Below are 14,898 nucleotides of genomic sequence, written 5' to 3'. Positions count from 1 at the left end.
GAGGGATCTCAATTTTGAAATGGCAGGTGAAGGGTACAAAATAATTTCTATGGCATTAAATATACCATGGAACGTGAAAAACATATGGCACAACAGGGACATTACGAAGAACTGAACATCCCTCCAAAACTGGTCAGGGAGGCTACAAAGAGGGCGATGGCAACATTCAAGGAGCTGGAGGAATTTCTGTCAAATACCGTATCTTCATATGGCTGGGCTATGGTGTAGAATGTCAAGATAGTAGCGTAATCTTGCAACTAAAAACATCCAAGCCAGGCTAAATTTCACATAAACACACTTGAAATCTAACATAAACATTTATATACTATTTCCAATTCCGCAAGGTATGTTTTATGCAGGCGGTACGGTTAGAACATCTGCCTCACAGGTGGTTAGAACATCTGCCTCACAGTTCTGAGGACCGGGGTTCAAATCCCAGCCCCTCCTGTGTGGAGTTTGCATGTTCTCTCTGTGCCTACGTTGGTTTTCTCCGGGTGCTCAGGTTTCCTCCCACATCCCAAAAACATGCGTGCTATGTTGATTGAAGACTCTAAATTGCCCATAGGTTTGAATGTGAGTGTGAATGATTGTTTGTTTCTATGTGTCCTGCGATGGGCTGGCGACCATTTCAGGGTGTACCCTGCCTCTCGCTCGAATATAGCTGGGATAGGCTCCAACATGCCCGCGACCCGAGTGAGGATAAGCGGTACAGAAAATGGATGGATGGATGTTTAATGCAAACACAATACTGCTCATCACCAAAAGAACATCATCCCTAGAGTGAAGCATGGTTGTGGCAGCATCGCACTTTGGGGCTGCACTTTGGGGCAGCAAGTGGGGCCTCAATAAAGCTGGGGGAAATTTTGAACTGTTCCAAATACCAGTCAGTGTTAGCAAAAAATAAATAAAAAATTTAAATCCGTTAGAAAGCAAAAAACAAAGTGTCAGGAAAAGCCTGTTATAACAGCTGACATTTATTTGGGATCAATCAGAGGCATTTTAAGTGGTGACAATTATGTGCTGACTTCCATTTAACATGTTTGAATATGACTAATTCTGAAAACAGCCACATCCCGAGTTATAAGAGGGAGTGCACACTTGTGTCACCACATTAACTCAAGTCAGTGATTGCACGTTGGTGGGCTGTTTATGTCTTGACCGTGATGCACTTTTGTCTTTACCGTTATCAAAGAAGTGTATCTCAATGGGTCACAACCATTTACTCTGTCAAGAAGAAATGATTACCGTAATTACTCGTGTATAATGCGCATTTCCCCCCCCAAAAATTGTCAAAAGTCAATAGTGTGCATTATACATAGATATAGAGGCAAATGGAAAAAAACGTTCACATTTTATAAATGTATGCCTCCATCTAGTGGTTATGAAAAAGCTGTACACTTTCATTCCAAAATGCCACCGCCACCTCATGGTTATAAGAAAAGGTGTAGCCTACACTTTCATTCCAATATGACAGGGTTATGTATGGCTGCATATATGTACAGTTGTGCTCATAAATCTATATACCCTGGCAGAATTTCAGAAATATTGTTGATGTTTTTCTTTTATTTTTTTTTTAAATATGACTGTTGACTGAACAACAACCATCATTAATTTATTTATGGTTATGTTTTGTTGAATGATAATGCTTTTCTGAAATGCTTGATCGTTTAATTTTAATCCCATTAAAATAAAATTAAATGTGTTTCGCTTGGTCCTTTATGTTTTCTTTCAAGAATTGTACCCATCTTACAAATTCTGCCGGGGTAATCAAACATATGAGCGCAACTGTGTGTTTTCTAATTTACTAAATAAAAGTAGGCGGCACGGTGGCCGACTGGTTAGAGCGTCAGCCTCACATTTCTGAGGACCCGCCTGTGTGGAGTTTGCATGTTCTCCCCATGAAAACGGTGGGTTTTCTCCGGGCACTCCGGTTTCCTCCCACATCCCAAAAACATGCATTAATTGGAGACTCTAAATTGCCCGTAGGCATGACTGTGAGTGCGAATGGTTGTTTGTTTCTATGTGCCCTTCGATTGGCTGGCAACCAGTTCAGGGTGTACCCCGCCTCCTGCCCGATGACAGCTGGGATAGGCTCCAGCACGCCCGCGACCCTAGTGAGGAGAAGCGGCTCAGAAAATGGATGGATGGATGGATAAATAAAAGTAGGGCTGCGAATTTTCAAAATAAGCGCAAGTAAATTAAAAAAAGGATTACGTGTTCAAATAAAGTGCTTAACTACGGAATAATTCTTTGAAAAAAACCTAACAAAATACAGATCATACTTCATGTTTTAATCATATGGGTAGATGCAAAATCATGCATTGTAAAAATGCATTATACATAGATAGAAGGGTTTTCCAGAATTTTGAGGTCAACTTTGGGGGTGTGTATTGTACATGGGTGCGCATTATACACGAGAAATTACGGTACACTATTTATTCATTCATTCATTTTCCGTACTACTTATCTTTCGCCGACTGGTTAGCACATCTGTCTCACAGTTCTGAGGACCTGAGTTCAAATCTGGCCTCTCCTGTGTGGAGTCTGGATGTTCTCCCCGTGCCTGCGTGGGTTTTCTCCAGGTACTTCCGGTTTCCTCACACACCCCAAAAACAATTGCTAATTGAAGACTCTAAATTGCCCGTAGGTGTGAATGTGAGTATGAATGGGTGTTATGTGCTCTGCGATTGGCTGGCGACCAGTTCAGGGTGTACCCCGCCTCTCGCCCGAAGATAGCTGGGATGGGCTGCAGCACGCCCGCGCTCCCGATTACAGTATGAATGCCTAAATTATAAATCATCAATTTATAATTTTTGTAAATAGGACTTTAAGCATGGCTGTTTCAGCATGGGAGACATTTACCCATATAAAACCAAGGCGGCATTACAAAATTGCTAAATCAGAATTTTTTTTCTTACGAGTGTCTTTACCATTATTGATCAAATGATATGAAAATGACCCATATGACATTGTTCTTAAGTTGTATGTGATTTATCAATTTTAATTAACCGGATACTGACATGTTTGAAAATTATTTTTTCACAGTTTTCTGTATACATAGTGCATTCCATCCCTTCACGTGAGTAGTTCAATATACATACTTGACTTCATTGTGACACAAAGAGACATTCACAACGTTCTTCTTCCTTAGCTTACAAGTACTATGTTCTCATTGGAAGGCTCTCCAAGAGAAAGGCAACCTCCAGATGGATTTCTTTAAGATTCCAAAATCTTCCAAAGTAGAAGTTTTGGGGTCAAGGTGGAAAAAGTGGCCCAAAAGACAGTTTTCCCACAATGTCTCTACAGCTATATAGCCCCCAGCTGTTCAAGGACTTCCATAACAACAGCTGCACAGAGGTTTAGTGGTTCATGTTGCTATGACAACAGCAGGATCAATTGGCATGCACAGGCTCAGTGCTAATAGTGAAAGTGACATTATGCCAAAATTCCACCTCAATAAAACCTCAGGTTTTGTACTGCTTTGAGATTCAGAGGGAGGCAAATCGTTAATTATTTATTATAAATCATGCTCAAAAATTCACAGGAATAACCCACGCGCATTGACAACTAACTGAACGACCTCACACCTCAGAATCTTTACTGGAATTTAAGATTGTCTTTCTAAAGAGGCTCATACAATAGATGGCATGCCTTGCAGCTGCATGTCCCACAGAACTCTGATCAGCAGGATGTGCAACAATCATATGTTTCTGTTCTTGTAACAAACAGGATATTTGGTATGAGAAGTATTGTACGCACACATTGATAATTAGCACCACATGGATGTTAAGGAGGAAAACGCTACAGTGGCTAAAACATAGTATGCATTTATTACTTGAAATTACAGCTTGTGTATCTTTAATGCTGTCTGCCATGCATCAACCAGTTAAGGCGAAGTCCAGGGAATTATCGTGACTCAAAACAATGGCTTTAGCGGGTAGTCCCACAGGGGTAACCAGAGCTGGTGCAGCATCATCATGGGGATAAGTCCAACATTTAACGAGCCTGCAACTGATAAGGACAGCTGTACCAGACAAAACATGCCACAAACTCACATAGTTCTCGTGTAAATCTTCAGCTTCAGCTTGAGGTCTCTATAATATAATGGAATTAATGAACTATTTCCTGATTTAACAATAATTCAACTGTCTCAAATAATGATTCCCTAATGAACAATGGAGGAATAGCCAAACAACAATTCACTGCTAAAAATCGCCACGTGCAGCTAGAGTTCACAATCACATGGATTGCCAGGATTTAAAGAAAATGTGTGTTTGATGGGAAACACATTCACAACTCTGGCTAAGCCCAAACTTTTAAAAATAAACCAAAATGGCATAAAACATACATAAACAGGTTATGTAATCAACTGCACTCAGCTGTCCATATTTATAATATACAGTATATCTCATTAATAATCTTGGTTTCCATGAATTCAAAAACTTGATATTACCCCCTCCTAACGTATGTTTCCCAGTGGGACCAACGGCTGTATATTGTTTCTTTACCCCATGAATAGTAATGGATTTGTTTCAGCCTAACTTTGCAAATGCATTATAAATGAGATTAGTAAAAAGGAACTACTAATACTGAATTAATTTTGAGGTGCACTACAAAAAAGGATTTCTAAGAAAGTAAGAAAATACTATACTTTATTCTTAATATTATTCTTATTTTAAGCCTAAAAAAATTATCTTAATCAGCAAACTTTGCATTAGAAACTGTATCTAAAATTAAGGAAAAAATATCAAACTTTTTCTTAATAGGAAATTATAGCTAATTTTAAGATATAATTGCTAGTAACAAGAAAGAATAATGGGTTGCACTCCGGCTAATTAGCATCAAATCCAGAACAGAAGTGCAAGACTAACTAAATGTGAATGTCTTTGTTGAATGAGAACCACATAACAGAAAAAGGTTGTCAAAGACAGTATTTTCCATGGGTAGAAAGAAATGTAATTTTCAAACTGTAATTTTCAAACTGTTCTGGATGAATGTTATTTTTAGCAGGCATGTGCACAGACATTTTCTGGGGCAGGTGCGCAAGCCCAAAGGCACCCATCGACAAAATTATTCATACAATTGGGGGAGGAGGGGAGTAGTGCAATTATTATATAATTATTTATTTAACACAATCAACACAGTCGGTAATAAAACTATTGACAAAGGAGGTGAAGGGAAGCTACAGTGAATATAAAAAGTCTACACATCCCTGTTCAAATGGCAGGTTTATGTGATGTACAAAAATTAAAGATAAATCACTTTAAAACTGTTTTTCCACTATTATTAAACCCAGTGTGTACCTGTTCTTGTTACTCAATAGAAAAAAAAAAGAAACAATATTTCAAGTAAAAAATAAACAACTGCGATAACGTGGCTGCAAAAGTTCACATGCACTCTTATAAATGGGGATGTGGCTCAGAATTAAGAAATTTCATTCAATTCATGTTAAACTGAAGTAGCCACACAACTGCCACAATTTAAAGTGCCTCTGATTAACCCCTGATAAATTTCAGATCTTCTACAAAGCTTTTCCTGACATTTTTTTGTGTCTTACAACATAAGACATGGTCTGCAAAGATCTTTCGCAGCATCACAAGGGTCTTATTGTTCAAAGGTATTAGTCAAAAGTAAAAACCCCAATTGTATCAATTGTCATGTCAAAACACATGTTGCATTAATGACACAGGGTATTTTATTTATTTGTGTAATATTGATGAATGAAGACAAAATGGGTTGCATAAAACAACAAGTCAAAAGGGCACTTTATTTCATCCAGGGTGCTTGAGCACCACTTGGTTTTTTTAGGCATTACATGCGCGCCTGGATTGTTTTTTTTTTTTTTTTTTTTTTTTGGGCACAAAATAGATTATGCTATTGCTGTTTGACAGTGGAAATGTTATGTTGCTGTCAATTTAATGTTAAAGAGCAGGGGTGCCCAACTTTTTTGAAGCTGAGAGCTACTTTCCTGGGTACTGATTAATGCGAAGGGCTACCAGTTTGATACACACTTGTGAAATAAATCTGCTCAAATTACCTTTAATAATATCATATCATATTTCCATCCATCCATTTTCATTACCGCTTATCCTCACTAGGGTCGCGGACGTGCTGTAGCCTATCCCAGCTATCTTCGGGCGGGAGGGGGGGGTACATATTTTATTATTAATAATGAATTATATTCATTTATATGAAGGGTGGAACGGTGGTCTACTGCTTAGCACATCTGCCTCACAGTTCTGAGGACCCAGGTTCAAATCTAACCTCGCCTGTGTGGCGTTAGCATGTTCTCCCCATGCCTGCGTGGGTTTTCTCCGGGGACTCCGGTTTCCTCCCACATTCCTCCAAAAACATGTATGATTACCTGACGTCCAGTTCAGGGTGTACCCCGCCTCCCGCCCAAAATAAGATGGGATTGGCGCCAGCACACCCGTGACCCTAGTGAGGATAAATGGTTCAGAAAATGGATGGCTGGATTTATATCAAGACACTGATCATGTTAATGACGTCTCACAATAATTAGAAGACAGATAAAAATCAATATGCAACACTTTATTTCTATAAATCTCTGCCATGTTTACATTTTCATATTATCATTTCTACAACATTCTTGGCCCAAATAAACACAAAGCATTATTTTTGAGTAAATTGTAACTGCAAACGATAAAACTAAGTTTATTTCAAAATAATAAATTGTATGTCTAATGTATTGACATTACTTGTTAATTTTGATAAAGCTGAACTTTTTAATGTCAAGGATTTCAACCACTTTGTTTTGTTGTTTTATGATAAATGCAAGTTTGTAAAATGTACAATGAGGGTGCAATTTATTTTTCGTTTCTCCTCACCTAACTTGTATGTCAATATTTTGGTGTCTTCAATTTCATTAGACGACGCACCATTAATGTCCACTTAGGTCGTGATGAGCGTAATTTAACCTGGAACGTTCTCGAAAGACCAGTCCAATGATTGTCTATTTTGCACAGTTGCTCAAAGCAGGGAAGCAAGCTAACGCTGAAGAAGCAATTCTCGTAAAAATATAACAAATGGATGCAGTCTACTGGTTCGTTTTGGACTATTTGTTACCTGATTGAAAGTGAGTACTTCTGTTTTTATTTTATGTGCTCAGAAGAATGTTTTGTGTAGTAAATAAAAATACTAATCGGGATTAGCAACGTAGCATGCTAACGTTAATGCTAGTGGTTTTTTTTTTTCTTTTGCCTCTTGTATGCAAAGTACAGCGGTTTAAATCTGATTCAAAACTTAAGAGAGACTTTTTAATGCACAGCGGACGATGAATATACTCTTTGGACTGGTTAAGCTTAATTATTTTTAGTTAAGGTTAATAGGTTAAAAGGCAAAGGGTAATTGAAAACTCGAAATAGTCCGTAGGTGTGAATGTGAGTGTGAATGGTTGTTTGTTTATCTGTGCCCTGCAATTGGCTGGCGACCAGTTGAGGGTGTACCCCGCCTCTCGCCCAGAGTCAACAAGCTTAGTTAAATGAGTGTGGAATATTTTTTCTAACTAGGTATCTTAGGTCACATTCATCTTAAATACTCTATTCCATTCCATTAGGAGGTCAAACACAACTACCGTATTTTCACGACCATAAGGCGCACTTAAAAGTCTTAAATTTTCTCCAAAATGGACGGGGCGCCTTATAATGCGGCGCGACCGATGTGTGCACCGAGTTCCAACATCTATAAATGTTGTTGTGTGATGAGGCTCCGCTTGACTTTTTTTTTTTTGGGGGGACTTTCTTTTGACCGCTTGACTGACAGGGAGCATTTCCTGCCGACACGCTGCTTATACAGAGGAAAAGCGGACGTGGCTGAGGACAGCATGCAGATGTAAAGGGGGAAGGGTGCGTGAAGGAGGACGCTAAAGCCACACCCCCAGTAGGTATAAAACGCCGGGGTGTGCATTGTGCAAAACAACATCGGTTTGGCTAAGGAACCCACCGAAAATGGCACCTACGAAGAGACACGCGTACGAAGCACAGTTTAAACTGCAAACTGTCTGTTACGCGGAGGAACATGGGAATCGGGCAGCCGCGAGAGAATTCGAGATCAACGAATCCATGGATCGCAAGTGGAGGAAGTAGGAAAACGAGCTTCGCCAACTCAAGAAACGAAGCTGAGTTTCAGCGGAAACAAGGCGAGGTGGCCCGAGTTGGAAGACCAACTCGAGGAATGGATTAATGAGCAAAGAACAGCCGGGAGAAGCGTCTCTACAGTCACCATTCGACTGAGGGCAATAACGCTTGCAGAAGAAATGAAAATCGAACATTTTCAAGGAGGTCCGTCTTGGTGCTTTCGTTTTATGAAACGGCGCCATTTATCCATCCAGGCAAGGACTACCGCGGCGCAGCAATTTCCGGCGGATTACAAGGAAAAGCTGGCATGGGAACGATGGATGACAGATGGCGAACACAGCTTTACTAAGACTGGGAGACAACGCCGGGCGAGTTACACCACCATATGTGAACGGATTGTGGATGCTTGGACTAACGTGTCTGCTTACAGTGTTGTTCGAGCTTTCGTAAAAGCCGGCATCATTTCTGAGGAGCCTCACGGCAACGAGACTGACTGACAGCTGTTCATTTCGGATACAGAAGTTGAGGACTTTGAAGGATTTCTGGATGAGGATTGATCAAAAAATAACGTGAGTACATTGTTAAATACTTCAATAAAGTACAATCGAACTCAGTTTTGCTCCCGCTGCCTTTTTAAAAACATTGTTTTAGTGTGCATGCATGCTGACGTATGTTTTAAGCTAGCGTATGTTTTACCATGCCTGCGCCCAATAATGCGGTGCGCCTTATGTATGTGTTAAACACAGAAATAGGGCCCGTAACTGAGACTGTGCCTTTTAATACCGTGCGCCCTATGGTCATGAAAATATGGTACACTGTGTATGTTCAATAAGAGAAGTACTGCCAATAAAGTTGTCAGAAATATTATGTGTATTGCTTTATTTTATTATTGTCTGAAATATATATATATATATATATATATATATATATATATATATATATTATATATCACATATTTTAAATGCATCACTAATATGTACTTTAAAGTGTAGTCAAGTTACCTTTAAGTGAGTGAGCGCATAAAGTTAAGGCAAAAGTTCACCTTTTCGTTAAGTTTAAAAAAATAAATAAAAATGCTTTACAGTTTATGCATACGATTGCATTACTTTTACTGAATTTATTCACATTGATTCGACACTTTAAAACACATTGACAATTGTGCTTTGTACTTACCGAATCACATTACATAAAACTTTATGTAATTAAAAATCTCAAAGTTGACATTTTTGGCATGATTATTTTGTGTGTCTAAGAACACTTCAAGGGCCCTGATTGAAGTCTAAATTGCTTGTTTTGAGTAAAGATTTTGAATAACTGTCTCATGTTTTGTTTTCAAGAAAATGTCCTACCGTAAGCATTTTTTACAAATTAAATTGTTAAATTAATTTAAAACAATTCTTTAATTCTGAAAATATGCATCATAAACATTTCTTGCTTTTAATAAGCAAACTAAATTCATAAGTAAGATAAAAATTCTAAAATTAAGTAAAACATACTCGAATCATGAAACTATACCACTTACTTGAAACAAGCATTTAAAATTCTTCCTTGTAATTAGCATTTTGTTTTCTAATTTTAAGACTGCTTACTGTCTTCAAGGCGCAAGATGTATAAGCTAATTTTAAGAAGTCGAGCCAAACAAATTTTGCTTACACCATTGGCAGATTTTATTTGCTCAAAATAAGAAAATTTGCCCACATTTGGGGAAGTTTTGCTTATTTCTAGACAGGCTTTTTTTTGCAGTGTGAGTCTGAGGAAGCTTGACTGTTAATTTTTTTTAGAACTACATATAGGTTTGAATGCAAGTAGGGTTTTTAATTTTAAAAATAATGTCAACATTGTGATTGACTGGTGATCTGTCCAAGGTGTACCCTGCCTCTTAGCAAAAAAGCACAATGGTGGTATTGATAATACTGTTCTTTTGTCCAATTCTATTGTTGTTGTCTTTGAGATTACTCTAAATCACAACCAATATATCCTCATTACTGTATGCTGCTGTGCTGCAACTCACTTAACTACAACAGCAAAAGAATCTCACTGAAAGTAGAATGTAGAATGTGAAAGAAGCCAAATGGGAAACAAGGGAAAGGAAAAAGAGAAGGAATTCAGCTTCTTGCTGCAAAGACGAACTTAACAGAAGGCATCCTGCTGAGGCTGTCTTGTGATGTGTGGAAAAACATAGCAGTCAGGATAGATGTCTGAGTAGAAACTGTTTCTTGCTCCAGACATTAACACCACACTAATTTGTAATAACTAATGTCTACACCGAAAAGAAGGCATTGACAACAAGTCCTGACATTTCCTTTAATACACATACAAAATGATATCATACACACAAAACAATATAAAAACAATGGAGCATAATAGGAGTGACTACATGAAATGTGAAATAATACAGTAATCCACACAGTACATCCAGCCATCCATTTCTTCCACTTATCTGAGGTCGGGTTGCGGGGGCAGTAGCCCAGACTTCCCTCTCCCCAGCCACTTCCTCTAGCTCTTCCAAGGGGATCCCGAGGCGTTCCCAGGCCAGCCGAGAGACTTAGTCTCTCCAGCGTGTCCTGAGTCTTCCCCGGGGTCGCCTCCCAGTGGGACGTGCCCAGAACACCTCACCAGGGAGGCGTCCAGGAGGCATCCCGATCAGATGACCGAGCCACCTCATCTGGCTCCTCTCAATGTGGAGGACCAGCGGCTCTACTCTGAAACCCTCCCGAATGACTGAGCTTCTCACCCTATCTCTAAGGGAGAGCCCGTACACCCTGCAGAAGAACCTCAATTCGGCCGCTTGTATCCAGGATCTTGTTCTTTCGGTCACGACCCACAGCTCGTGCCCATAGGTGAGGGTAGGAACATAGATCGACAGGTAAATTGAGAACTTTGCCTTTCGGCTTAGCTCCTTCTTCACCACAACGGACCGATACAAAGTCAGCATCACCGCAAGCGCTGACACTGCAGACACTCCATTCTTTCCTCACTTGTGAACAAGACCCCAATACACTTGAACTCCTCCGCTTGGGGCAGGATCTCATCCCCGACCCGGAGAGGGCACTCCACCCTTGTCCGACAAAGGACCATGGTCTCAGATTTGGAGGTGCTGATTCTCATCACAGCCGCTTCACACTCTGCTGTGAAACGCTCCAGTGAGAGTTGGAGATCACGGCTTGATGAAACCAACAAAACCACATCATCTGCAAAAAGCAAAGATGCAATACTGAGGCCACCAAACCGGACCCCCTCTACTGCGCCTAGAAATTCTGTCCATAAAAGTTATGACCAGAATCGGTAACAAAGGGCAGCCTTGGCAGAGTCCAGCCCGCACCGGAAAGGAGTCTGACTTACTGCCAGCAATGCGGACCAAACTGGTCACTGGTCGTACAGGGACCGAACAGCCCGTATCAGGGGATTCGGTACCCCATACTCCAGAAGCACCCCCCACAGGACTCCGTGAGGGACACGGTCGAATGCCTTCTCCAAGTCCACAAAACACTGGTTGGGCGAACTCCCACGCACCCTCGAGGACCCTGCCAAGGATGTAAAGCTGGTCCACTGTTCCACGGCCAGGACGAAAACCGCACTGCTCCTCCTGAAACTAAAATTTGACTACCCGACGGACCCTCCTCTCCAGCACCCCTGAATAGACCTTACCAGGGAGGCTGAGGAGGATGATCCCCCTGTAGTAGGAACAAAACCTCCGGTCACCCTTGGACCACCACCCCAGTCTGCCAATCCAGAGGCACTGTCCCCGATGTCCACGTGATGTTGCAAAGGCGTGTCAACCAGGACAGCCCCAGAACATCCAGAGCCTTTAGCAACTCCGGGCAAATCTCATCTACCCCCGAGGCCTTGCCACAGAGGAGCTTTTTAACCACGTTGTTGACCTCAACCCCAGAGATAGGAGAGCCCGCCTAAGAGACCCCAGACTCTGCTTTTTCATGGGAAGGCGTGTCAGTGGAATTGAGGAGGTCACCGACTCACAACATCCCAAGTCGAGGTCAGCAGTGCCCCATCCTCACTATATAGTGTTGATGGTGCACTGCTTCCCCTTCCTTAGATGACGGATGGTGGACCCGAATTTCCTCGAGGCCGTCCGGAGGTCATTCTCCATGGCCTTACTGAACTCCTCCCATGTCCGAGTTTTTGCCTCAGCAACCACCAAAGTTGCATTCCGCTTGGCCAGCCGGTACCCATCAGCTGCCTCAGGAGTCCCACAGGCCAAAAAGGCCCGATAGAACTCCTTCTTCAGCTTGACGGCATTTCTCACCGCTGGTGTCCACCCACGGGTTCGGTGGTTGCTGCCGTGACAGGCTCGGTGCGGCCACAGCTCCGGTTGGCTACCTCGGCAATGGAGGCGCGGAACATGGTCCACTCGGACCCAATGTCCCTCGCCTTCCCCGAGACGTGGGTGAAGTTCTGCCGGAGTTGGGAGTTGAAACTCCTTCTGACAGGGGATTCTGCCAGACGTTCCCAGCAGACCGTCACAATACGTTTGGGCCTGCCAGGTCGGACCGGCATCTTCCACCACCATCAGCGCCAACTCACCACCAGGTGGTGATCAGTTCACAGCTCCGCCCCTCTCTTCACCCGAGTGTCTAAGACTTGCAGCTGTAAGTCCGATGACACAACCACAAAGTCAATCATCCAACTGCGACCTCGGGTCTCCTGGTGCCAAGTGCATGTATGGACACCCTTATGCTTGAACGTGGTGTTCGTTATGGACAATCCGTGATGAGCACAGAAGTCCAATAACAGAACACCACTCGGGTTCTGATCGGGGGGGCCGTTCTCCCAATCACGCCCTTCCAGGTCTCACTGTCATTTCCCACATGAGCATTGAAGTCCACCAGCAGAACGATGGAGTTCCCAGCGGAAGCGCTTTCCAGCACCCCCTCCAAAGACTCCAAAAAGGGTGGGTACTCTGAACTGCTGAGCCATCCAGCTTGGTTCCATTTGTAAAATTGTTGAACAATGAAAATGTTCATTCATTAGGGATCTTTTTTACATACCTTTTGAGAAAAGGGACATTTTTTACCAAGAGGAAATACATTGGTGCCTTGAGATACGAATGGCCCGAATTACAAGTTTTTCAAGATACGAGCTGTTGATTGGCCGAGTTTTTGCTTTGACTTGGAAGCCCAAACTTTAGAAACAAGTGCTGTATGGTGGTAAGGGGCTCCACTCACTTGACAACAAGCAGCACTTTGGCTGATATAATTTGGAAATGTTCCTCAAAAAAGAAGCCTCAAGCTGGACATTGCCACTACCAGTTGGAGCTTACTTGAAAACTAACTACGTATAAAAAAGAGAGAATCACACGTGTATTTGAAACAACCACAGTCTCCTTCAAGCATACGATGGAAAACACCACAGCCACATGGGCTAACAATTAACATAATACAAAAATAAAATACCATAACACCAACTGGGTCTTTAAAACAATTTAAAGCTGTGAAAAAGAGATGGCCGGACAAGTCACAGAGAAGACCTGAGCATTTGATGTGGAGCAATCATTCGGAGCAGATCGATCAGCATGCAAAACGTAATTACAGAAGAAATTAATGTCTTGTGGGGTGCAAACGTTGTTACTGTGTGTTTGTACACAATGCCGTGCTGTTGGGTGAATGTTTTTTTTGGTGTTAAAATGCGTAAAACAAACGTTTTTGGACCACTGACAAGACCCACAGCCTTTCTGCACAATAGAACCAAATATGGCGGGGGTCGAGAGAGTGTGGGGAGGGAGGGAAACAGGGAGAGAGAGAGAGCGAGAGAGAGAGAGAGAGAGAGAGAGAGAGAGAGAGAGAGAGAGAGAGAGAGAGAGAGAGAGATGGGACATTTAAAGGTACAGGCACGCAAATGAAACCAGTTTGTGTTTGCATGTGTGAGACATTTGGCTTGATTAGATTAAAACCAGTTAATCTCGTTACATTCTTTTTTACTATGTTTTTTATGACTATATTTTACAATATACTGTCAGTTGTCTGTTTAAAAATGTTTCAAAAAGTGTGGTGTCTTTTCCATTCATTTTAATGGGAAATATGTTTTGCGATGTTTTTTTAGATAAAAGCATTAAGCATTAAGCAGTAACCTCGTATTTCAAGGCATCACTCTACTTAATTTTACATTATATGATATATATGTTTGTATATACAGACCCTTTCCAAAAAATTTGAAGATCATGGAAAAGTTTATTTATTTCTATAATTGCATTCAAAAAGTTAAACTTTTATACATTATAGATTCAGGGCCCACAATTTAAACAACTTGTTAAAAACAAAAACAATTTGTTTATTTTTACATAATTTGAGTTTCCAGCTCATAAACCCCACTTAATCAGGAATTCATAAAATTAGAATACTGTGAAGAAATCAGCCCAAATTCTGCAGCCCATAAATGTTTTAAATTGAGTGTCACACACTAATCATCAATTAAACTCAAAGCAACTGCACAGGTGTACCCAGGTGTCATTAAATTTCTTCAGTTTGGTTCAGTTGTCTCAGTTGGGTTCTATATGGGGAAGACTGCAGACTTGACAACTGGCCAGAAGACCACCCTCCATAGGATGGGTAAGCCACAAAAGTTAAGCATAGCTAAGGAGGCTGGCTGTTCACAGAGTGCTGTGTCCAAGCATATAAATGGAAAGTCTAGTGGAAGGACAAAATGTGGCAGGAGAAGATGCACCAGCAAAAGAAATGACCCTGGGCTTCACGAGATTATCAAACAGAAGATTGAAGAATCTAACACAGATCCAGAAAGAGTGGAATGAGGCGGCAGTCACAGCTTCAAAAACCACATCATTCAGATG

The 14,898-nt window shown here is 41.3% G+C and overlaps 1 protein-coding gene across 4 annotated transcripts in view; it reads right to left on the bottom strand.

The window, feature by feature from the left end:
• Positions 1-14,898, bottom strand: part of pknox2 (pbx/knotted 1 homeobox 2) — a 216,881-nt gene that overhangs the window by 153,502 nt on the left and 48,481 nt on the right. The gene's annotated exons all lie outside the window — the stretch shown is intronic.

Source organism: Phyllopteryx taeniolatus, chromosome 17, assembly GCF_024500385.1.
Source record: "Phyllopteryx taeniolatus isolate TA_2022b chromosome 17, UOR_Ptae_1.2, whole genome shotgun sequence".
NCBI lineage: Eukaryota > Metazoa > Chordata > Actinopteri > Syngnathiformes > Syngnathidae > Phyllopteryx > Phyllopteryx taeniolatus.
Note: the sequence above shows the minus strand (reverse complement) of the source record. Positions and strands in the feature narration are given on the sequence as shown.